Genomic DNA, 25,494 nt, shown 5'->3' with positions numbered 1-25,494 from the left:
AGCATGCCACAGAATACCTATGTCACCATTAAAACCACTGAAGGAGGGGGGAGCATAATGGATCGATTATTTTCAATTATAATGGTTTAAAAACAACTTTTGGATTCATTCTTGGATAAGGATGACACAAGAAGGAGCAGGTTTTATTGCCCATTCACATTTGACCTTAACAAACTGATGGTGTGTCTTCCTACACTACTGCATCTGTGTGATGGAAACACTCCCATGAATATGGCATAGTAAGTAAAAGGATGGAATGGATATTACCAAGTTCAATGAGCAACCTAGTGATTGCAATATCAAATCTCACTGACTGTTCAACAGCTATGATTGCCTTTGGCCATATTGGACAGGTCAATTTGAGGTAATTATGTCTAATTCAACATGGTTTTCTTAATCTGCACCTTCAACACCTGCGCTGGTGCTTGTGCAGAGAGAATGACAACATCAGATGATCAAGCACCTTTTATTTGTAAAGCAAATTTCAAAGTGTAAGGAAATCAATTTGCAGCACCACTGTTACATGAAGTATATGTGATATCATTTCTGGTAGGCAAAAGATTACTTATTGTATACTGCTGATCTTGAACGTTTTTTTTAAAAGACAATAGCACTCAATAAAGACGTGGAGAAAATTTTATTTACGGCAGGGATACCAAAGAGTCAATGGGCATGAGTCAAAGATGTATTGCACCTTATGCACAAGGATATTCATGGTTGTTGCAATGATGCCATTGGTATATGTATGAGACACGCAGAATCAGCATGCTAAGCTTCAACAATTAATGTACAAGGATAGACAGGTCCTCTGAGTACCAACAACTTTCACATTTTTACTTAAAAAATAATGCGCCTTACATTCTGCATGATGCAGTTCTAGACATGTTCCACAATTGCAAGCCAGCTAAAATCTGATGGTCAGATCAGAGATGATGTGGTGACTGATACATCTGTTGATCCTTCATGCCAAAAGTGAAGAGTTTTGCAACTGGGGATGTTTAGGAGATATTTTGAATGGGCTAAGCTATTGTTTAGTGGAAATCTCCTAAATCACCCAGTTATCACAATCTGGCTATTAAGTCTGCTTCAGCATCCATGCAGTGGAGATAAGGGGGAAGCAAAGTTACTAAAGAGTGGAAGCCTAGGGATTGGAATGGTGCAAAATGTGCTTGCTGTCCACTAGTTTATTCGGTTAGCAACAAGCCTTTTGCAGTGAGGCCTTTCCATCCGAACTGGAGCTGCACGAAGGGCAAATAATTTATTCCTTGCTTTACTTTGTATAGCTAGTTTATACATGATATCACTGGAGAATTTAAGTATGGTTTCACTGCTAGATAAACAGTGCTATGTTTGATTTTAACACGTGAATATTTAAAGTTACTGAGGTAATAATTAATTGAAAATGTTAAAACTGTGAATGCCTGATACCTGTAATCGGAAATGCACAGGAAATACTCAGCAGCTCAGGCAACCGTTTTTGAAGTAAAGAGTAGAGTTATCACTGCAGATCAATAAGCGAGTTTGGTATTACAACTGTGCATGCCCAGGGCATGGGTCATTCGGGATAAACATTCTCACCAGCTGAGCTACTGTGTGTATACAGACCTGCGTTTCATACATACTTTCCAGTTTTGCTTCTTCGAGGTAAGAAAATATTGCTTTCAAAACTATTAACTAGGTGTATTTATGATTACTTTTCTACAAAACTGCGATGATTTTGATGGTTTAATTGGCTTTTTCCTGGTCGCTTGCTGGCCCGCTTCGGTAAGTGAGCGAGATCGTGATGATTAAGAACAACCATTTTTTATTGTTTTTGTTTTGGATGAGGGGGGGGAGAATAAAATGAAAAGTGTGATTTCTATAACTATCAATAATATGAAAAGTATTTGTGGGGTTTTCACCTCTTACTATACTAGTCCACGGCCACGGGCTGAATGCACGTTTGTTGACTTCTGAATGAGTTCTGCATGTACATGTGTAAGAAAAGTTGTGTAGTACAAAACTTAGTCTCCTGACGAGTCTCGAGTCTCCTGACTAATCATGTCTCTTCTGATTCCCATTACATTGGATAATTTTAATCAGTATTTGACATTCTAATTTTCAGTTATAATCTTGTGATTGGATAAATTAGTTCAATATACTTGCACCATTTTCTTTTGCATTGTAACCGGTATGTAATGGATATGCTTACAGATCATGATTTGATAAGGTCCACGCCGTCGAAACAGATAATAAATAAATGCCCAGCACTGAGATGCATTCTTGACCGCACAGAGATATTTATAGAACAACCACGGCATCTACAGTTGTAGGCTTTGACACAATACTGTGAAACTATTGGTTGGAATTGCCCCAAATGGCATGATCACATTCTTATCAAAAGCTTGGGGTGGGCGATCATCTGATACATACATTGTTAGGAAGAGTGGATTTTTGAACTTAGTTGATCCTGGGGATTGCATAATGGTGGATAGAGAATTTCCCATTCAAGAAGACGATGTTTCGCCATGCCTATTTAGAGATTCCCCCTCCCAGCAGTGGTTATCACCAAATGACCAGAGAAAAAGTACACAAAACCAAGAAGGTTGCCAATGTCTGCATTCATGTTGAATGGGCCATAGGTCGTCCAAAGTGGTTTAACATCCTGATAAACACTTTACCCATCATTTTAGTTCCACATATTGATGATATTTTCACCGTCTGAGCAGCATTATGTAATTTAATGCCTCCATTGGTGTGTAAATGAGATGTTGTTGCACTTGCAGATTATTTTCATCAGAAGTTCATCTTTATGTTCAACCAGGTTTGATATGAACTGAAATCCAGAACTCAATTAGTAAATGTACAGAAGTTCATACAACTCTTGATTTCTTTCATTTTATTTAATCATTTATCAACCATTGTTTCAGTGTACATTAGCCATTAAGTTCACTTGCAGCGCTCTTCGTTTATCCCGAATGACCTTTGACAAATCCCATGATTCCTTGCGTTTATCGATATACCGAACTCGCTTATTACTTCATCAGAACTGGAAAAGGGTTAAATTTCATATAGATGGAGGAGCAGAGAGAATACAGGGAATGGTTTGTGACAGTGTGCAGGACCAAGACTATTCACTTAACCAATCCTTTTGGAGCTGTCAAGTTAAAAGAGGAATAATGGTAGTTGGAAATTAAAATTAGGTAGAATTTAAAAACAAACATACAAAATTTGTGACAAACTTAAGTTGACTAATCCTGACATATTAGAAACTAAAATTACCAGAGACAGGCATCTGCCAGCATATCATATACAGGTATCTGACATCAGTCTTGCATTCCCACCCAATAGAAGCTTACATTTTAAAGTGACAATCAGTGCTTCACAAGCACAATCATTAACATTGTCTTTTTTTGTGAGGGAGTTGTTGGCAGGTCATTAATATTCAAGCTAAAAAGGAGAAACACCACTGCTGATCCATGAGACATACCATTAGCTCGAAGGCTCAAAGAACTTGATAGTTTAGCTAATTGCACATGAAACCAATATAATCTGGCCTTGACCAAATAAGTGCTCAATGGAATGAACAGCCAAAGTACCATGTGTCAGATATACCCTAATAACTGAGTATCTGAGCAGCATAACAGTGGAATATGACAGAAACCAGACAATCTGAGAATAATTCCAGTCGTGAAAACTCCCTGGAAGTACGACAGCACTGAAAAAGATTGTACAAAATAAAGGCTATCACTCCACATTAGTTGATGTTAACCTTTAATGAAATTGGATCTGTTAGGACCCTTTATTTAGGATCATAGCTTGCATGCCATCAAAAAGCTAATGCAAGATGAAGCTTCTATTTAGGCAGCTGAAATTGAAGAAGCACCACAAATCTTCTTGACTGGCAAAATCAAAATCTTTTGAAAGATCAAAAAAGGCTGTGTGAGGTGTTGGTTGCTGTTCCCTACAGTGAAGATCACATCCATTGAAGCACCAGATGAATGGAATCTACTCAGCAATTCAAGAGGCAAGGAGATGAAGGGAACCCTGGCAATGACTATTCCTGTGACCGACAAGAGAACACCGTGTCAAAAGTCAAATTGTTTCCTTTTTAAAAATAATTGACATGAGTACAATTTCTCTGATATCCCCATATGTGTCTTTTCTCCCCATGTATGAGAGATGAGTTTCTTAAGCTGTGGCTGCATTTCCTCACCAACAATTAGAAATTCAGCAGAACTACAAGTGTACCCAAGATCTTTGTGGCATTTTAATTAATGTATCCTTTACAAGATTTTGTCAGTCAAGATAAAGGCAATGCAGGTCAACCACCGATTTTCCGGCAACTGGTGGTCCAGCAGTACCTCATTTAATTCAGACAAAGTTACGAGAGTCCACTTGAAATCTCCCTGAAAATGTGGCGCTTAGGCCAGGTGAGGCCGCTAACCGACTTCATCAGGACTTATGAGGACAATCGGTGGGTCAAATTTGCCCCTTGTGGTCAGGGCTCTGGCACTCCAGCCCGGCTGGAGCCTGCAGATCGGTTTCCATAACCGACTTCCACAGTCGATCGGCGGGACGAATTTGCCCCCTGCGGCAGGGACTCTGGAACTCTAGCCCAATCGGAACCAGCAAATCTGTTCTAATAGCTGACTTCCGAGCCAGTATCTCAGCCCCCCAGCGGCCTAGGCAGACTGTTCTGGAACCGTTCGACTCCTCGCGGAGGTCGTGACCTCTGTTGATCCAGCAAAATAGATAATCAAGAAAGCCTCTGGAACTAAAGGTGCCAGAAAATCAGTGATGGACCTGGATTTTGTCATGGGATATCATATCATATCATATATATACAGCCGGAAACAGGCCTTTTCGGCCCACCAAGTCCGTGCCGCCCAGCGATCCCCGTACATTAACACTATCCTACACCCACTAGGGACAATTTTTACATTTTACCCAGCCAATTAACCTACATACCTGTACGTCTTTGGAGTGTGGGAGGAAACCGAAGATCTCGGAGAAAACCCACGCAGGTCACGGGGAGAACGTACAAACTCCTTACAGTGCAGCACCCGTAGTCAGGATCGAACCTGAGTCTCCGACGCTGCATTCGCTGTAAAGCAGCAACTCTACCGCTGCGCTAGGCGAGGGTGTATGAAGAACAATGTTGAGGAGTTCCATGATGGGTGAAAAGCACAGGTGGCAGGCTGTCTCTCCATCATTGGTCATTTGACCATTGTAATTGTCAAGGGTAGAACTTTTGGTGCTTGTGTCACAGATTGTGATAAGTACCTGAAGAATCCATATGAATGTTGTAATTCCTCCCCCTGTGCTCTCAATCCTGATGCAGTTTCTCAACCCAAATCGTCAATAATCTCTGCCTCCTCAGATGCTGCCTGATCCACCGAGTTCCTCCAGCAGTTTGTTGGATGCTGATAATGCAGTCTTGCAATTTAATGAAAGGACAGTTAAAATGGTACAGTGCAGGTGGGAGCCATCATTATATATGTAGTTTTTGAATGATGCTGCTAAAGGAAAGGATGTGGAAACTAAAATGCCATCACACCAAAATTCTAATTTTGATCTGATAAGCATAACGTCTTTAATGCAAAGCTAATCAAGCTGAGGTATTGCCCCAAATGGTTCAACTCCCCGAAGAAATAGGTTGATTTTGTGTTCTAAAAATATGTTTGGGTCATTTGTTTTTGTGCACAATTGATTCATAATTTTCCTTCATTATTTTCCCTCAGGATATGATAGTGATATTAGGTAGATATGTAATGTTCCTCGTATTCAAGGGAAAAGATTGTAAAGATGCCAGTTATGCTGACTAATGCATTGCTGGAGTTGGGCTGATGACTCCCTTTTTTGAGGGATTGACATAAAAAACAGATGTTGGAAGATTCCATTATATATTATCCATACTTCAAGAATATTTTGATATTCTGCTTGAAAGATTCTTCCACACGCTTAATACGGTGGATAGCCAAGTATAATTCGGAGATGAATGAGGAAATGACTGAAAAATAAAAATCAATACTTTAAGCAACTGAAGTAACTTGAAAATCCCAGAAAGACCTAGGACCTATTTTTAAACTGGCAGAACAATCAGTCAAAAGTTACAACATTAAAAAACATGTCATACAAACCAGAAGAAAACAAAGATCGTATTTAGTGAACTATGCTGAAGGAACTGAGAAATCAGAGAGAGACTGAGCACTGGTATCAGACATTGCAGCAGTCATCGCTATTCACAAATAGATTAACTGGTCATTATTTCACTGTGGTTTGTAAGACCCTGCTGTGCATAAATTGGCTGCTGTGCCAACACTTGGAAATTATTCTTTTAGTTCTGAGGTTGGTTGTGCATCCAGAGGTTACAAAAGGAAAAAAATAAATAGAATTACTTTTCCTTTCCCTTCTCTGAGCAACAATTAAAAAAGAACAAACACATGCCAAGCTAGATTAGACAATTACAGCAGTAAATTCACTAGGCTGGGACACTGGAACAATACACTCTCTGGTCAGGTTTTTATTTGAAAACTATTCTGTTCTGGCCATTAAGACATAAATGAAGTTTCTGATTTGTGGAAATGAAATTGAAAAAGACCGAGGTCTGGCCGTTCTTGGCAAGGTGCAGGTCATGAAGAATGACAAGAACATTTTGAACTCAAGCTTTAAAAGAACATCAATGGGCATATAGAAATTCTTGAGGTACTTTGAGGAAAAGCAAAAATAAAACCTGGGGCAGTATTTCAGGTCAAAGTGCAACAAGAATATAAGGTAACATGGGTGCAAACTGGCAAAAGCCAATTTCAGCCAAAATGCAAGAGAGATCTTCGTGACACAAAAATCGTCAATATCCATCACTGTCTTTCTATTACTCTGAAACTATTTGAAAAGATGGTAATCATTGCAATAGAGAGCACTGTTTTTAATTTTTCAGGATAAGCAAGGGCAAGGTGAGCAAAATGTCATTCTGCATGCAAACTTATCATGATGTTCATGTGATATTGTGTACAAATAGGTCAAGTTGGAATGTTATATTGATATATAACACTTCTTTAGATTAAAAATGGCAGTGATACATGGCTGAGGTTTTACTCTTTTGGGTAAGGTTATCATGACTGCCTGATTACACACAACACCCAAAACTAAACTCTGCCTCAGAGGGCAGTGGAGGCCAATTCTCTGAATACATTCAAGAGAGAGCTAGATAGAGCTCTTAAGGATAGTGGAGTCAGGGGGTATGGGGAGAAAGCAGGAACGGGGTACTGATTGAGAATGATCAGCCATGATCACATTGAATGGCGGTGCTGGCTCGAAGGGCCGAATGGCCTACTCCTGCACCTATTGTCTATTGTCTATAAACATAGTCATAGAATTATAGAGTGTGGAAACAGGCTCTTGAGCCCAACTTGCCCACAGTGTCCAACTTGTCCCATCTACACTAGTCTCACTTTGTGTCCATCCCATCTATTGCTCTCATGATTTTCTACAACCTCTATAAGAACAGATATGATATTATCACTTTATACATTGGATATGTGGGTAATAAAAGAACAATATAAATCATATAAATATTAATTCAGTGCAAAAGTGGTCAATGAGGACAGTATCTACAACTTGAAGTTCCTGATATTGCATATCTCTGAAGATCTGTCCTGGGCCCAGCACATCGATGCAATCACAAAGAAAACTCATCAACTCCTCTACTTCTTTAGAATATTTAGGAGATTTGTTATGACAATAAATACTCTATTGAAGTTCTACAGGTGCATAGAAGAGAGCACTGACTGGTTACATCACATCTTGGTTCAGCAATTCAAATGCCCAGGAATGTAGGGATTACAAAGGGATGTAGACTCTGCTCGGTCTATCACAGGCTCTAATCTCCCTACCATGAAAGGAAAAAAGCCAGACAATATCATCAAGGAACTATACCACGCTCACATATACCTCATAGGGCAGCCTGAAAACCAAAGGGATGAACTTTAACTTCTCCAATTTCAGATAACACCACTCCCACTCCTTTTCAACTACTCAGTTACACCGCTCCTACGCACATCTTTTTTTCCCCTCCCCTTGCACCCCTGTTCCGATTCCACTTCCTCCACCCACTCATGTCCCTCTCCTCCTTACTCCCCATTTATCTGGTCCCCAAAAGGTCCCCATTTACCTTTGCCTCTTCCCTTCCGCCATCCCTTCCTCTGGTTCCGCATTTCATTCCCCAACTTCTTCCCTCATAAGATTCCACTTTCCCTTGCCTCCCTCTATCTTCCCTCATTTATCCCCCCTCTACTCCATCACCTGAAGAAGATCCCAACTCAAAACATCGTCTGTCCATTTTCCTCCACAGTAACAGAGTTCATCCAGTAGTTGATTTTTCACTCAAGATTCCGGCATCTGCAGTCTCTTGTGTTTACATCACAGGGCATGCTTTGTGAATGTGCTCCGTTGATCACCCTTTCACATTCTTAACATAGTGTTGTACTATGTCAAGGCATTTGGTGGTAAAACCATAAAAAAACTATTATTCCCTTCTTGTGAATTTAAATGCCATTGGAGATATCCATAATGATACTGCATTAAGTTAGAAATGTGCCACATTAATCAGTATAAACAATTTCCTGTTTATTCAGATTCCATGACAGGCCAGGGCATTGAAAAGTAACCACTAACAATCAGATTCTATCTAGTGTTTCAGGATGCAATTAAAATCTGCCAATCCTTAAAAAAGCAAATTAATAAATAAGTATTCAAATGCCATATTAACTCTGGAATTTTAGTTTAATTATTTAACATTTTATTTGCACAAGGTGGTACAAAGGTAATATAAAAATGCCAAACATTTATTCCTAATCTGGAACAAGATCACTGAAAAAGATTTCAAGTTTGTGCATTCCTAAATGTAATTATAGGTAGGATTTAATAAGCACATTGCCCAAAACACAAAATTAAATATAGTTTTCCTTTTGAAGTATTAAAATAATTCCAATAATTTTGTTGCAGTGAATTTTATATTGGTCTTAACATTCCTAAACATACAAATTTTTACAATTAAGAAACGCGTACACATATTTCAGAAAATAGCTAATCAAGTTGCCTTAAGATTGCCATTACTTTTCACTACATTTTATTTTTCCTGTAACTAAAAACACAGATCATTCAATTGCATTCCTTCTGTGGTTATAGAGGTTGAAGAAGAATGAAAAGCATCCATATTGCATGCTTGTGCTACTGATGTAACGTCATTGAACAGACGTTTACAATGACTGAAATAAATGTTTGAGACTAATTGTTCTGTGACTAAGTTAAACATGTTGCACAAAAGCTTTTCTTTTTGGGCTATGCTTTTGTCAACTGGGTCGTGCACTGCAGCATATGAAATAAAGTCATTCTTTAGTTATGCACTCAATACTTCATTTTAGGAAGAATTTGAATTCAGAAACAATTAACATATTCCTTACTAAACAATAAAAGGTAAAAGCTTCATAATTCATGAATACATCTAACAATTGCTGCAAAATATATTAAAGTTTACTTGTGAGAATAATCTTATCAGGTAAGACCTCAGGATAATTGTGATATTTATCCCACATGGGTTTTTTATTCTAAAATTCTCCCTTGCACATATGTAAATGCATCATTAAATATTTCAAGTGTTCCTTCTGATGGCAGTGTTTTACTTGTTTGAACTAAGTGCAATAATGAGATTGCCTATGGCGAAAGCAGCACCTCAAGAGGCATGAGCTGTTTCTTGTTATATCCATCATCTTCAGTAGAGTACTCCAAGCCTTCATGTACAATTCTTTTATCTTGCTGCACAATCTTTCAGTTGCAAGTGGAACAAACAAAACCATTCATCAATTGGGTATTTGGAAACTTATATGATCACTACAATCACTTCAATTTTCAGTTTACTCGTCGCTTAACTTATTTCTAATTAAATCTACATCAAGCCAACTTGACACAAAGAAATAAATTCCAAAATTTGCCACAATCCATTCCAAAAGATGGGTGGAGCCCAAAGTTGCATGCACGAGGTACTGCATGTATGCTCAGTAGGGGGAAAATCTTCCTGCTGAAAATGAGAACGATGACATGTGCAAACAAGAATCACATTTGAGATATCCCTGGAAGGCAATTAGGGATGGGAAATAAATACTGGTCTTGCTTGAGATCTCCATCTTCCATGTACAAAAAATAATCAAAGCCCCAGATAAAATGTAGCATTTTCTGGCAGTTATGCGCAAACTGCTGGTAAAGCCCTTTTCAAAGGGTAAACTTATCTCCATCTTCCAAATCTGTGTAATACAATATGGAAGGCAGAAACTACTCAGGAGTGGGGGTAGATGGTGGGTCTTATTCCAGTACATTTGATCACCAGCTCCATTGCTGATTCCAAATCCAAAAAATCCAAAATAGCTTTATTTGTCATTCGTTCAGAACGAGATTACTTAGCCAGCAGTAGAAAAACACAAGACACAACCCCAACACAAACATCCATCACAGTGACTCCAAGCACCCCCTCACTGTGATGGAGGCCAAAAACTTCCCCTCTCTCTTCCCCCACGCACCTCCCACGTACAGACAACTCGACCCCTACCGAGGCGACCGACCCGCACAGCCCCCGCAAGGAGATGGAAAGTCCACGCGGCCGAGCGAGACCCAAGTCCAAATCAACCATGAGCTCTCTGACTTTGATTGATAGCTAAGTTCAAGAAATGTGTTTGTTTTATTTTTCTTTAATGCATCTTAATGTTTTAGATTGTTTTATAATCTTAACATGTTTTAAGTTGATTTTTAAAACATGTTTCACTTGCATTTCGAATAATCACTTAAACTGTTTAAATGTTCTTGAAAACAGAACATTTAACAGGTTGTTAAATTGGCCTGAGGACAGAGTCTGAGAATATGCCAACGCAAGACCAGGCTCAGTTCATGGAATTCTGCTCTTCATGGAATGGCTACAACATGCAATTTGCCAGGTCAAGTTGATCTGCAGAGCCACAAGCCGGAAGTGCTGGGAAAGGAGAGGAATGGAAGAAATGTAGCAAAATTGAGGTGCCTTACAGAAGATGACTAAAGAGGCACACGGCATGGAATCAGACCTTTTGGTCCAATTGGCCATGCCGACAAAGGTGCTCCATTTACACTGGTCCCACCAGTGCAGTTAGGTGGTCAAGAAAACTTTTGGTACATTGGCCTTCATCAGTAAGAGTACTGAGTATAGAAGTTGGAAGGTCGTGTTACAGTTATACAAGATGTTGGTGAGGCCACAATTAGAGTGTTGTGTTGAGTTTTGATCACCATGTTATAGGAAAGATGTAGTCAAGCTTGAAAGGGTTCAGAGTAAATTTACCTGTATGTTGTCAGGACTCGAGGGACTGTGCTATTGGGAGAGGTTGAGCAGGCTAGGGCTTTATTCCTTGGAGCGCAGGAGGATGGGGGGTGGTCTTAGAGATGTACAAAATCATGTGAGGAAAAGATCGGGTAAACAAAGTCTTTTGGCAGAGTAGGGGAATCAAGAATCAGTGGACATAGGTTTAAGGTGAGAGGGGAAAGATTCAATGGGAACCTGAAAGGTAACTTTCTTTTACACAAAGGGCAGTGGGTGCATGGAACAAGCTGCTGGAGGAGATACTTGAGGCAGTTACTATCGCAACATTTAAGGAACATTTAGACAGGTACATGGATAGGGTAAGTTTAGAGGGATATAGGCCAAAAGCAGGCAGGTGGCACCAATGTAGATGGGGAATGTTGGTCAGCATGGGCATGTTGGGCTGAAGGCCTGTTTCTGCTCTGTGTGACTCTACGACTGCCTGCATTTGGCCCATCTCCCTCTAAACCTTTCCTTTTCACATACCTGTCCAAATGTCTTTTAAATGTTTTTATAATACCTGCCTCAACCACCTCCACTGGCAGCTTGTTCCATACACCCACCACCCTCTGTGTAATTAGTTGCCCGCAGGTTCTTATTAAATCTTTTCCCTCTCACCTTAAACTGTCCTCTGGTTCTTAATTCCCCTACTCTGGGTGAAAGGCTCTGTGCATTCACCCTATCTATCTTATATGCCTCGATAAGATCACCACTCATCCTCCTGCATTTCAAGGAATAAAGTCCTAGCCCATCCAATCGCCTCTTATAACTCAGGCCCTCAAGTCCTGGCAACATCCTCATAAATCTTCTCTGCACTCTTTCCAGTATGTACAACTCTAACATAACATCCCAAGCCCTATACTCAATACCCTGACTGATGGAGGCCGATACCAAAAACTGTCTTGACTACCGTATCTACCTGTGATGCCACTTTCAAGGAACTATGTACCTGCACTCTTTGATCCCTCTGCTCTACAACTCTTCAGGGCCATGCCATTCACTGTGAGGTTCCTGCCCTGGTTTGACTTCCCAAAATGCAACACCTCACATTTATCTGCATTAAACTCCATTAACCATTCCCCAGCCCACTTGCCCAACTGATCAAAATCCTACTATGATTTTTGATAACCATCTTCGCTATCTACAATACCGCCCGCTTCAGTGTCATGGGCAAACTTACTAATCATGCCTTCTATATTCTCATCAAAATCATTAATATAAACCACAAACAGCAATGGGCCCAGCACCGATCCATGAAACACATGACTAGCTTAGGCCTCCAGTTTGAAAAACAACCTTCAATCATCACCAAAGATGGACACAAAATGCTGGAGCAACTCAGCGGGACAGGCAGCATCTCTGGAGAGAAGGAATGGGTTACGTTTCGGGTCCAGATCCTTCATCCTCATCCTTCTATCATCACCCTCTGCTTCCTTCCATAAAGCCAGTTCTATATCCAGTCAGCTAGCTCGCCCTGAATCCCATGCAATCTAACCTTCCCAAACAGCCTACCATGTGGAACCTTATCAAATGCCTTGCTGAAGTCCACAAAGACAATGTCTACCGCTTTGCCCTCATGAATCTTTTTTTCCCCTACAACCGTTGCGTCCCAAATGGCTATTCTTGTATTATAGTTTATCAGAATGGACTATTTCTAGACCCAAGGAGAATATATTACACTGTTCCTTCTATCTAATTTTCATGATTAAAAATCTATGGCAGGCCTTTATTCCTCCCTATTAATTCCTATACGCAAGTATTATTAGGATAATTGGAATGTTGTCAGTCCCTCCCCACATTCATGTTTAGCAATCCTTCCTTAAACAAATAAATGGTCATCCACACTTTTCAGGCCAAAATTTCAAAGCAGATTATTGCCAGATTAAATAATTTATTCCAGACATACCCTTGGTTTACATCCTGTGCTGACCAAGGCAGCAATGATAGCCAAATACCATCCCAGGTCACCATAACTCCTAATGAGTTAACAGGACCAGATGATAAAGTATACTCGTGAAACTATAAATCTACCATGAGCTGTCCATAATTGAGGGGAGGTACAAGGGTGAAGAACATTTTTTTATGCTTGCAAGTTTAGTGCCTCGAAAATAACAACACACCAAAAAGTTAATCCTTTTCTATCAGACATAATCATGCTTATTTTTCCTGTGATATTTACACGAGTATCTTTAAATATGTTCCATTTATAAGGCTGATTAACAAAATGACAGTGAACCAAACAGCCTCCTCTGCACTGAAATGTATATCTTATCGATATAGATCTATATATAGATTTTTATATATATATATATATATATATACACAAAATGCTGGAGAAACTCAGCAGGTCAGGCAGCATCTCAGGAGAGAAGGAATGGGTGACGTTTCGGGTCGAGACCGTTCTTCAGACTGAAGGGTCTCGACCCGAAACGTCACCCGTTCCTTCTCTCCTGAGATGCTGCCTGACCTGCTGAGTTACTCCAGCATTTTGTGAATAAATACCTTCGATTTGTACTAGCATCTGCAGTTATTTTCTTATACTTATATATATATAATCTTTCTTCATATTCAACTCTATATCATATTAAAGGAAAAAAATATTACCATCGATATCTCAAGTAGGAATATTTTGTAAAAACACTGGGTATTCAATCATACAACTCTGGGGGAGAAATGACAGCATTGTGCTGTTGAAAATTGGTTTAATCCAGAATAAAGCAATTTTGTACATATTTTGCACTGGGTGCCTTACTACTCTTTTGGAAATTCATTTGATCATTTATCAGCAAGATTTTCAATATTTCTTATATTCATTGCATTGGAAAGAACTGCAGATGCTGGTTTAAATCATGGTCGACACAAAATGCAGGAGAAACTCAACGGGTCAGGCAGCATCTCTGGATAGGAATGGGTGACAATTCGGGTCGAGACCCTTCTTCAGACTGATGTCAGGGGAGGGGGCGGGACAAATATAGAATGTAGTCGGAGACAGTAAGACTAGTGGGAGAACTGGGAAGGGGGAGGGAATGGAGAGAGAAGGTATGGGGTATCTGAAGTTAGAGAAGTCAATGGTCATACCGCTGGGGTGTAAACTACCCAAGCGAAATACTGTATGAGATGCTGTTCCTTCTATTTGTGCTGGGCCTCACTCTGACAATGGAGGAGGCCCAGGACAGAAAGGGTCAGATTGGGAATGGGAGGGGTTGAAGTGCTGAGCCACCGGGAGATCAGGTAGGTTAAGACGGACTGAGCCGAGGTGTTCAGTGAAACGATTGCCAAGCCTGCGCTTGGTCTCGCCGATGTAGAGAAGTTGACACCTGCAACAGCGGATATTGTAGATGACGTTGGAGGAGGTGTAGGTGAACCTCTGCCTCACCTGGAAAGACTGTTTGGGTCCTTGGATGGAGTCGAGGGGGGAGGTAAAGGGACAAGTGTTGCATCTCCTGCGGTTGCAGGGGAAAGTACCTGGGGAGTGGGTGCTTTGGGTGGGAAGAGGCGAGTTGACCAGGGAGTTTCAGAGTGAACGGTCTCTGCGGAAAGCAGAACGAAGTGGAGATGGGAAGGTATGGCCAGTAGTGGAATCCTATTGGAGGTGGCGAAAATGTTGGAGGATTATATGCTGTATGCGACAGCTGATGGGGCGGAAGGTGAGGACAGAGGGGACTCTGTCCTTGTTACAAATGGGGGGAGGGGGAGGGGGAGCAAGAGCAGAGCTGTGGGATATCGAGGAGTTCCTCGTGAGAGCCTCATCTATAATGGAAGAGAGGAACCCCCGTTTCCTAAAGAATGAGGACATCTCCAATGCCCTGGTTTGGAACACCTCATCCTGGGCGCAGATGCAGCGTAGACGGAGGAATTGGGAGTAGGGGGATAGAGTCTTCACAGGAAGCAGGGTGGAAAGATGTGTAGTCAAGATAGCTATGGGAGTCAGTCGGCTTGTAGTGGCTGTCGGTCAATAGTCTGTTTCCTGTGATGGAGATGATGAGATCTAGAAACGGTAGGGAGATGTCGAAGATGGTCCAAGTGAATTTGAGTGCAGGATGGAAATTCGTGGTGAATTTGATGAAGTCAGTGAGTTTGGCATGGGTGCTGGAGGTAGCACCAATGCAGTCGTCAATGTAGCGGAGGTAGAGTTCGGGGATAGGGCCAGTGGACTGTTGGAACAGGGATTGTTCAACGTAGCTAGGGCCCATGCGAGTGCCCATAGGTATGCCTTGGATTTGGAGGAAGTGGGAGGAGTCAAAGGAGATGCTGTTGAGGGCAAGGACCAGTTCTGCTGGGCGGAGGAAAGTATTGGTATATGGAAGATTGGCTGGTTCTGCTGTCGAGGAAGAAATGGAGGGCTTTAAGACCCTCCTGGTGGGGGATGGAGGTGTAGAGTGACTAGACATCCATAGTAAAGATGAGGGAGTGGGGGCATGGAAAACTGAAGTTATTGAGGAGACGAAGAGCATGTGAGGTGTCTTGGACATAGGTAGGGAGGGATTGAACTAGGGGGGGATAGGGTGGAGTTGAAGTATGTGGAAATTAATTTGGTGGGACATGTACAAGCAGAAACAATAGATCTGCCAGGACAGTTCTGTTTCTGGATTTTGGGGAGAAGATTTTGGGCTGGGGAACAATAAGGTTGGAGGCTTTAGAGGGCAGAGAGTCAGAAGTGATGAAACCAGTAATGGTGTTTGAGATTAACGTCTGGTGCTCGTCAGTGGGGTCATGATCCAAGGATAAGTAGGAGGAGGTGTCCGAGAGTTGTCGCCTGGCCTCAGTCTGGTAGAGGTCAGCACGCCAGACTACCACGGGTTTGATTATCCAGTCGGGGTTGCTGCAGAGTGAGTGGAGGGTTGTACGTTCAGGGGGGGAGAGGTTAGAGTGAGTAAGGGGAGTGGAAAATTTGAGGCAGTTGATGTCCCGCCGGCAGTTGGAAATGAACAGGTCTAATGAAGGTAGATGGCCATCCAGGGGAGTCCAAGAGGAGGGGGTCCGTTGGAGACAGGAGAAGAGGTCATCACTGGGTGGTGAGGACTCCTTCCCATAGAAAAAGGCACAGAGGCGGAGGCGACGGAAGAAGAGCTCTACATCGTGGCGGACCCGGAACTTGAGGTGGGGGCGGAGGGGAACAAAGGTGAAGCCTCTACTGAAGACAGAGCATTCCGTATCAGAAAGGGGGAGATCAGGGGGGATGATGAACACACAGCAAGGGTGGGGGTTGGGGTCGGATGAAGGCAGGTGAGTAGATGGAGGTCTCTATTCATTGTCAAACTCGCCAAAATGCCATCAATAGTATAGCGACATGGAAAATGGTATTTGCAACAAGGTTATCAACTTAACAAGATTATTAGTAAGATAAAAAAAGTTTTTCTTATTGTGCACAGAACTCAAAGTTTTACTAAAGATAGACACAAAAAATTGGAGTAACTCAGTAGGCCATGCAACAACTCTGGAGAAAAGGAATAGGTAACGTTTCGGGTCGAGACCCTTCTTCAGACTCTACCCAATTTTGTCTGAAACCATGCTATTTGAAAATACAAGACTCAAATAAATTTGTCTACACTAAGATATATAATCTCATTTCAGTTTAAATACCTTTAGCTTTCTGGGCTCAAAATTCATTCCAGACTGCTGTTCCTGACCTCTGTTACTCAAGGAAAGGATACAATTATTTCTCCTTCAACTCACAGAAGAAGGCATACCAGAGATAGGCACATGTCCTCAACGTGCAGATATTCCTCGGCCTTCCAGGTAATCTTCTGTTGGATTTCCAAGGTCACCTTGCCCCCAAAAAAACCTGAACATTGAATTCTTCCAATTTTAGGTAACCAACCTACAAAGAAATGCTGCCCCCCCCCCCCCCCCCCCCCCCCACACACAAACACACCACCCTCACTTCCCTGTGCTCCCACCTGAACTCGCATCCATTTCTCCCCCTCCACCTATATTTCTTCCTCTGGCTTCACAATTCGCTCCACTTCTAACTTTATCTCATACATTCTGTCTTTTCATTTCTGTCCTTTGTCCAGCCATCTGCCTATCAAAAACACCTCACCTATATCCACCTGTCACTTGCCAGGCTTTGTCCTGCCCTTCCTGTCTTCCAGCTTTTGCCCCACCATCACAATCAGTCTTTGGAAGGCTCACAACCCGAAACATCACCTAATCATTTTCTCCAGAAAATTCGCTGTTACCCCAGAATTTGTCTTTTTTTCACCTGTTGGTACCATTTAGAGTTTAATATTGGGGAAAAATGAAATGTTTTTCATACTGTCTAGGTTCTTCTCAGCCCTTGAGAATATAATAATAATATATTCCTTTATTCGTCCCACACCGGGGAAATTTACAATATATGTATATATTGTCCACCCATCATAGAACATAGAATATAATATTTACATATTTACAATATATGTATATATGTCCACCCGCCATAGAACATAGAAGAGTACAGCATAGGAATAGACCCTTCGACCCATGATGTTTGTGCTGAACATGATGCCAAATAAAACTAATCCCTTCTGCCCACACATTATCCTTATTCCTCCATTCCTCCATTTATGTGCACCAATCTAAAAGCCTATTAAACTCCACTATTGTATCCGCTTCCACATCACCACGCCATGAGCTCTAGGCATCTATCTCCCTAAACTTGCCCCACACATCTATATACTAAAACTCTTGTTTGTTTCTTTGTTTGTTCCTGAACTACAGCCAAAATGGTACATGATAGCATGACAATTTTAGGCCCACCTTACTCACCCTTTGGTGCTAATGGAAGAAGTTTCATTGAAATCGGTTAAATAACAATTGGCTACTCTCCAGTCCTCCAGGACCTCATCTGAGGCTGGAGAGGATGCAAATATTTCTCCATCAAGGCCTCAGCAATCGCCTCTCTTGCCTTTCTCAATAACCTAGAATAGATCCCATTAGGCCCTGGGGACATCCATCTAAATGCTCTTCAACAGACCCAATACCACCTCCTTCCTGACTATTGGAGCACCCATTCATTAACACTACCCTGTTGCTGAAATGTTTTATATGCATTGTGACACATCTTTCACACCTGTTCGCAAAGATTACCCCAACTGAGCTATATGTAGACAACCAAAGTTCTCACATTTATCCAACTTTCAAACATCATTAAGTCACAATCTCTAATGTTTGGTGTCAAATGCAGATAACTATTTGGCAAACATCTATGTCCTTAAAAGGCACAAACTAATTTATTTCAAACAAAATATCCACTTGGCATTTACAGTAAATGTGTACAATTACTTTGACTACTATCAAGCTTCCCCATTCAAGTTAAATGCCCAACTTAGTTTAGCTTCCGCTTCTCCAGAAAATAAAGATTTCAAATTCACATCTGAAAATGCAATAGTGTTTCTGGTAATAGACAATAGACAATAGGTGCAGGAGTAGGCCATTCAGCCCTTCGAGCCAGCACCGCCATTCAATGCGATCATGGCTGATCACTCTCAATCAGTACCCCGTTCCTGCCTTCTCCCCATACCATCTCACTCCGCTATCCTTAAGAGCTCTATCCAGCTCTCTCTTGAAAGCATCCAACGAACTGGCCTCCACTGCCTTCTGAGGCAGAGAATTCCACACCTTCACCACTCTCTGACTGAAAAAGTTCTTCCTCATCTCCGTTCTAAATGGCCTACCCCTTATTCTTAAACTGTGGCCCCTTGTTCTGGACTCCCCCAACATTGGGAACATGTTTCCTGCCTCTAATGTATCCAATCCCCTAATTATCTTATATGTTTCAATAATGGGCGGCACGGTAGCGCAGCGGTAGAGTTGCTGCTTTACAGCGAATGCAGCGCCGTCGACTCAGGTTCGATCCTGACTACACTGTAAGGAGTTTGTACGTTCTCCCCGTGACCTGCGTGGGTTTTCTCCGAGATCTTCGGTTTCCTCCCACACTCCAAAGACGTACAGGTATGTAGGTTAATTGGCTGGGTAAATGTAAAAATTGTCCCTAGTGTGTGTAGGATAGTGTTAATGTACGGGGATCACTGGGCGGCACGGACTTGGAGGGCCGAAAAGGCCTGTTTCCGGCTGTATATATATGATATGATATGATGATAAGATCCCCCCTCATCCTTCTAAATTCCAGTGTATACAAGCCTAATTGCTCCAGCCTTTCAACATACGACAGTCCCGCCATTCCGGGAATTAACCTAGTGAACCTACGCTGCACGCCCTCAATAGCAAGAATATCCTTCCTCAAATTTGGAGACCAAAACTGCACACAGTACTCCAGGTGCAGGGTAATTACCCTAACACGGTTTCACTGACCAAACCCTTGATTCAGTACATCCTCATCAATTTAATATTTGCTATGGCATGCATTGATTTCAGAAAAAAAAGTTTTACTTTGTGCAACCATCTAATTTTCGATTAATTTGATGAACATTTTTATTTCCACATCTCCTAATCATTCTTAAAAGTAAACTGCCACATTTCAGTGAATGATTACATCTAGGTTGTGCAGGAAACACAGTGAAAATTCTCCAAGGTTGCCTGGAATCTCAACAAATTAAGATTAATCTGGTATTGCTGCAAGGAACCAAGAGGCAACTACATGAGAATCAACATTAATTACAGGAATACTGGAATTGGGAAATGTTTGATTTAACTAATAAACAAAAATCAACTCAGCAAATAATAAAATCAAAATCTACTCCTTATGACTATTGAAAAACAAAGTGCATGAGGTGGAGGCATCTGACATTAAACTAGACCTGGATAGGCAAGGGCATTGAAGAGAAGAAGCAGTCATGAAATGGCACATCCCCAATTCACGTCAAGTCAAGTCAAGTTTATTTGTCACATACATATACCAGATATGCAGTGAAATGAAAGTGGCAACGCCTGCGGATTGTGCTAAACTACAAAACAGAATAGAAAAAAAAAATTTAACACAAAAAATAAATTAATACAGAAAATTAAATTAGTCCCAGGTGATATGAGAGTTAACAGTCCTGATGGCCTGTGGGAAGAAACTCCGTCTCATCCTCTCTGTTTTCACAGCGTGACAGCGGAGGCGTTTGCCTGACCGTAGCAGCTGGAACAGTCCGTTGCTGAGGTGGTAGGGGTCCCCCATAATGTTGCTGGCTCTGGATCTGCACCTCCTGATGTATAGGCCCTGCAGGTGGGCGAGTGAGTTCCCATGGTGCGTTCAACCGAACGCACTACTCTCCGCAGAGCCTTCCTGTTCTGGGCAGAGCTGTTCCCGAACCAGATTGTGATGTTCCCGGACAAGATGCTTTCTACAGCCCCAGAGTAGAAGCACTGAATGATCCTCAGAGAGACTCTAAATTTCCTCAACTGTCTGAGGTGGTAAAGGTGCTGCCTTGCCTTACTCACCAATTCCATGATCACCTTCAAGTTAGAAGAACAACCCTGGTTCCATGTGGAGTTACACAATGCTGAAACAGGCCTTTCAGCTCACTGAATCTGCAGCTGCCTTCAAGGATCCATATACAATAATCCTATGTTTTTAAATTCATGCCACATTTCCAGATTTCTCCATTCACATAAGGGCAATTTATACTGCCAATGAATCTACCAATCCTTGGGATGTGGGAAGAAAACCATGTGATCACAAGGAGAACATGCAAACTTCACACAAACAATACCAGAAATCAAGACTGAATCTGGGTCACTAGAACCATGAGGCAGCTGTGCAATAGGGCAAGTAGAAATACCAGGTACACCTTAGGTTTCTTGTGCCTACACCTTATAATAAGATACAAATGGAAAAAGGACAAATTATTAGTAAACATCTCCACTCAAAAATGCAGAATGGATGATTTCACACAGGCAACTCTGTGCATGTGTAGAAACCAATTTAGTTTGTTCAATTTGGCCTTATGCAAGGGCAAGTGTTTTAGCCAGCTGTAAGCTCTGAATGTAGGAAAGACAGATGCCCTAACAATATCATTACTGCAGTGCTGAGCTAGTCAAACTACCACAACAGATCTATAACACTTACAACTGCAAAGCAAGATGGAAGATTGCCGTGTAATGACTTGTCCACAATAAAAAGGTGGCCAATTACTATGAGCCGCATTCATTCACGTTTCCAATTGTTCTTAAAGGCCCTGTCCCACTTAGGCGATTTTAAGGCGACTGCCGGCGACTAGGCTGTCGCCGACAGTTCGCCGGGGTGTCGCGGGCATGATCGTGAGGAGTCTTAAAAGAATCGTAGTGGATCTCAGCGCGTCGCTGATAAATCAACCGGAGTGAAACCTCTCGGCGACAGCTGGCGTGTCGCCAGGTATCGTTGCTTATTGCGGGCGCTGTCGCATGCTGTTCCCAGGTTTGCTGGGTTGTCTTAGATGCATTTAGAAGCACATAATATCAAATTAAGTAAAGTCATTTGAAGATACCATAAAATACTTGTGTTTAACCAATTTATTTACCGTCAGGACATTTGACAGGTAGATTGGAGGTGACAGTTTGACGGTCAGGTAAGCGTGGGAATTTTTGCGATGTTTATGGCCATCAGCGATTACATTTAAAGTAGGCTCCCAACCCAGATATGCAACCCAGAAACCAGATATGCATCTCCCGTGCATTTTCAAAGAATGCCCACACTCCGCACAAAAATCCATTTAACCACTTTTTAAATTAGATTTCTTAATACTGCTATTAGTAAACTGGAAGTCAATCCAGTTTATGCCTTGTTACCGTGAAGCTTGGTTTTCAAGTAACCCGGGCAAGATGGTATATTTCAAAACTCTCAAGTAATTACCGACTTGTCAGTGATTTTTGCGAACATTAGAGCGCCGGAGAAGCATTGACAGCGTGGGAATTTTGCGATGTTTCCAAAGGCGGTGTAATCTCGACCTGACTCGGCATTGTCGTGGTCATTATCGTAGGGTAAAAGAAAATGTTGGCAATCTGCTACGACTTTGACAGTTGCCGGCAGTCGCCTAAAAAATCGCCTAAGTGGGACAGGCCCTAATGACTTGACATCTACATAACCATTGTAATCCTTGTGTGATATTTCTCGACCAAAATAGTTGAAATCAGACAAACTAATGGAAGGCTTTTTTTTATTGTCCTCTGGGTACTAGTCTCTTTTCCACTCGTGCATTAATTCCCATTTTTAAAATTGCATAATCTTTTAATTAACCCAACCAGCTCCTCTCCACCACCAATTCATCATCCTCCAGTCTCAAATTCTGATTTAAAATATTTCTGCCCTCATAATTAACAAGCTTCCATTACGGCACGGTGGCACAGCGGTAGAGTTGCTGCCTTACAGCGAATGCAGCGCCGGAGACTCAGGTTCGATCCTGACTACGGGCGCCGTCTGTATGGAGTTTGTACGTTCTCCCCGTGACCTGCGTGGGTTTTCTCCGAGATCTTCGGTTTCCTCCCACACTCCAAAGACGTGCAGGTTTGTAGGTTCATTGACTGGGTAAATGTAAAAATTGTCCCTGGTGTGTGTAGGATAGTGTTAATGTGCGGGGATCACTGGGCGGCGCGGACTTGGTGGGCCGAAAGGGCCTGTTTCCGTGCTGTAGAATCTAAATCTAAATCTAAATCTAAATCTACTCCTGCCCGATCAAGCTGCAATGGTTTCCCAACTTCTGGTATAGCAACTACAAGATATTGACCTTTGCAGTTGATTTTATATGTCCTTTCCAAAATGCAATTTTCAAAAATTGGGTAATTGGGTACAGACGATCAACAAAAACTGCTTGACATGCATTGAACTTAAACAACTAGTCACTTCTCCGTAATTACAATGACGCTACAGGAGCAAGAAATAAATATCACTTAAAATTTCAACTTTTCAATCAATAATGTATTTTGCAATACAATTTATAGAAACAACCTAGATTTAGAATATAAGCAATGTTCTCTATCTCATTTTTAAAATGTGTGAGAGAAATCAAGGGATACAACCTGTGGTAATTTTACTTACCAAAAATTGTTAAAGTTAGAAAGAGCACTCCAATGCTTTACTGTTGAATATTTTTTGACAATTATCAGTAGATATATAAATGCTCTAACACTGATTACCCAAGGTGAACAAAGCATGGTCAAAAAAATTATTTTGATCAAACTTGACAATATTGCTAAATAGAGTAAGTGAATGGCATATTTCTATCAGGTTTGTAAGTCAAATACAAATCAGGAAAATAAAAATTGATTGTATTCCAAAGTATCAAATGAAATGTATCAAATACCTATACTTAGAATAAGCAAGCTATTGAGATATCTTGAACTCCATAAGATTAGTAAAATATTAAAATTAGCAAATAATTACATATTGGATTGGAGCTGCCCATAAGTATTTTTGAGATTTTTTTTACTGGCAAAGGGAGAAACAGATCCAGAAAGAAAGAAATTAGCTCCAGTACGGAACATTTCTTTTTTGGCATCCCAGGCAACTACTTAGAGGAAACGTGGTGACCTGGCAGGAAATTGCTGTCAGGGTAATTGCATTTCCAAAATGTTGAGGACATGGAGGCAGATGAAGAAAATGATTAATTGCCTGTGAAAGACAGCCAAGATAAAGCGAGCCAACATAGCAATATATTGAGTAAAGAATGCAGGAACCTAAAGATTTCCTCTCCCTCTTTTGCACCCTGTCTGATGTTACATCCAAAGGCCCAACAAAGAACTGTGAACAGGCTAAATTATATCTATATTGCATCAAATAACACCTTATTTGTTCCACTATATAGCTTGCCCACTTGTTCAGTAAACTGTACTTACAGTTTACCAGCAAAACATAAGCTATACATTTGCTTGTTGGACTATGCAAGGCATGGAGGAACAAACCAACAGAGAGAACTCCCTCAGTTTTAAAGGTTATCATTAGTTTGAGCAAACTACGAGAACACACACTAACACACAAAAATAGTGTCATTGAAACCCATGTCTAAGCTGGACGATTCTGAGAAAAGAGTCTTGCTTTCTCGTCAAAGGTCAAATCTAACTTGGACCACTGCCTGAGAATTTGTCGTATCTATTCATCGCAAGAATAGATACAATTCATTCCAAAGAGGAAGAAAGATTCTAAGGGGAGTAAGAGGCAACTGTGGCTGACAAGGTAAGTTAGAGATGGAATAAAACTAAAAGAAAAGAGTAGCGGGAAGCCAGAGGATTGGGCAACTTTCAAAGGAAAACAGAAGGTGGCAAAAAGGGCAATACGGGCTGAAAAGATGAGGTACGAAGCGAAGCTGGCCAAGAATATTAAGAAGGACAGTAAAAGCTTCTTTCGATATGTTAAGAGAAAAAGATTAGTAAAGACAAATGTGGGTCCTTTGAAGGCAGAAACGGGTGAAATTATTATGGTAACAAGGAAATGGCACAAGAGTTGAACAGGTACTTCGGACCTGTCTTCACTAAGGAAGACCCAATCTCCCAGATGTACTAGAGGACAGAGGATCTAGGGAGCCAGAGGAACTGAAAGACATTTGCATTAGGCAAGAAATAGTATTGGGTAGACTGATGGGACTGAAGGCTGATAAATCCCCAGGCCCTGATGGTCTGCATCCCAGGGTGCTCAAGGAGGTGACTCTAGAAATCGTGGACGCATTGGTGATGATTTTCCAATGTTCAATAGATTCAGGATCTGTTCCTGTGGATTGGAGGGTAGCTAATGTTATCCCACTTTTCAAAAAAAGGAGCGAGAGAAAAAACAGGGAATTATAGACCAGTTGGCCTGACATCGGTGGTGGGGAAGATGCTGGAGTCAATTACTAAAGAGGTAATAACGGCCCACCGGAAATTGGAGGAACAGCACCACATACTTCGCTTGCAGCCCAGCGGTATGAACATTGACTTCTCCAACTTTAGATAGTTCCTCTGTCCCTCTCTTCCCCTCCCCCTTCCCAGTTCTCCCTCTATCTTCCTGTCTCCACCTATATCGTTCCTTTGTCCCGCCCACCTGACATCAGTCTGAAGAAGGGTTTCAACCCGAAACGTCACCCATTCCTTCTCTCCTGAGATACTGCCTGACATGCTGAGTTACTCCAGCATTTTGTGAAATAAATACCTTTGATTTGTACCAGCATCTGCAGTTATTTTCTTACATTACAAAGAGGTAATAATGGCGCATTTGGATAGCAGTAAAAGGATTGGTCCAAGTCAGCATGTATTTATGAAGGGGAAAT

General features: G+C 41.4%; 1 protein-coding gene across 1 annotated transcript in view; it reads right to left on the bottom strand.

Annotated features, from left to right (window-relative positions):
* auh (AU RNA binding protein/enoyl-CoA hydratase) overlaps positions 1 to 25,494 on the bottom strand; it is a 129,700-nt gene that overhangs the window by 64,685 nt on the left and 39,521 nt on the right. The window lies entirely within an intron of this gene.

The sequence above is a fragment of the Rhinoraja longicauda genome, chromosome 3 (genome assembly GCF_053455715.1).
Source record: "Rhinoraja longicauda isolate Sanriku21f chromosome 3, sRhiLon1.1, whole genome shotgun sequence".
NCBI lineage: Eukaryota > Metazoa > Chordata > Chondrichthyes > Rajiformes > Arhynchobatidae > Rhinoraja > Rhinoraja longicauda.
Note: the sequence above shows the minus strand (reverse complement) of the source record. Positions and strands in the feature narration are given on the sequence as shown.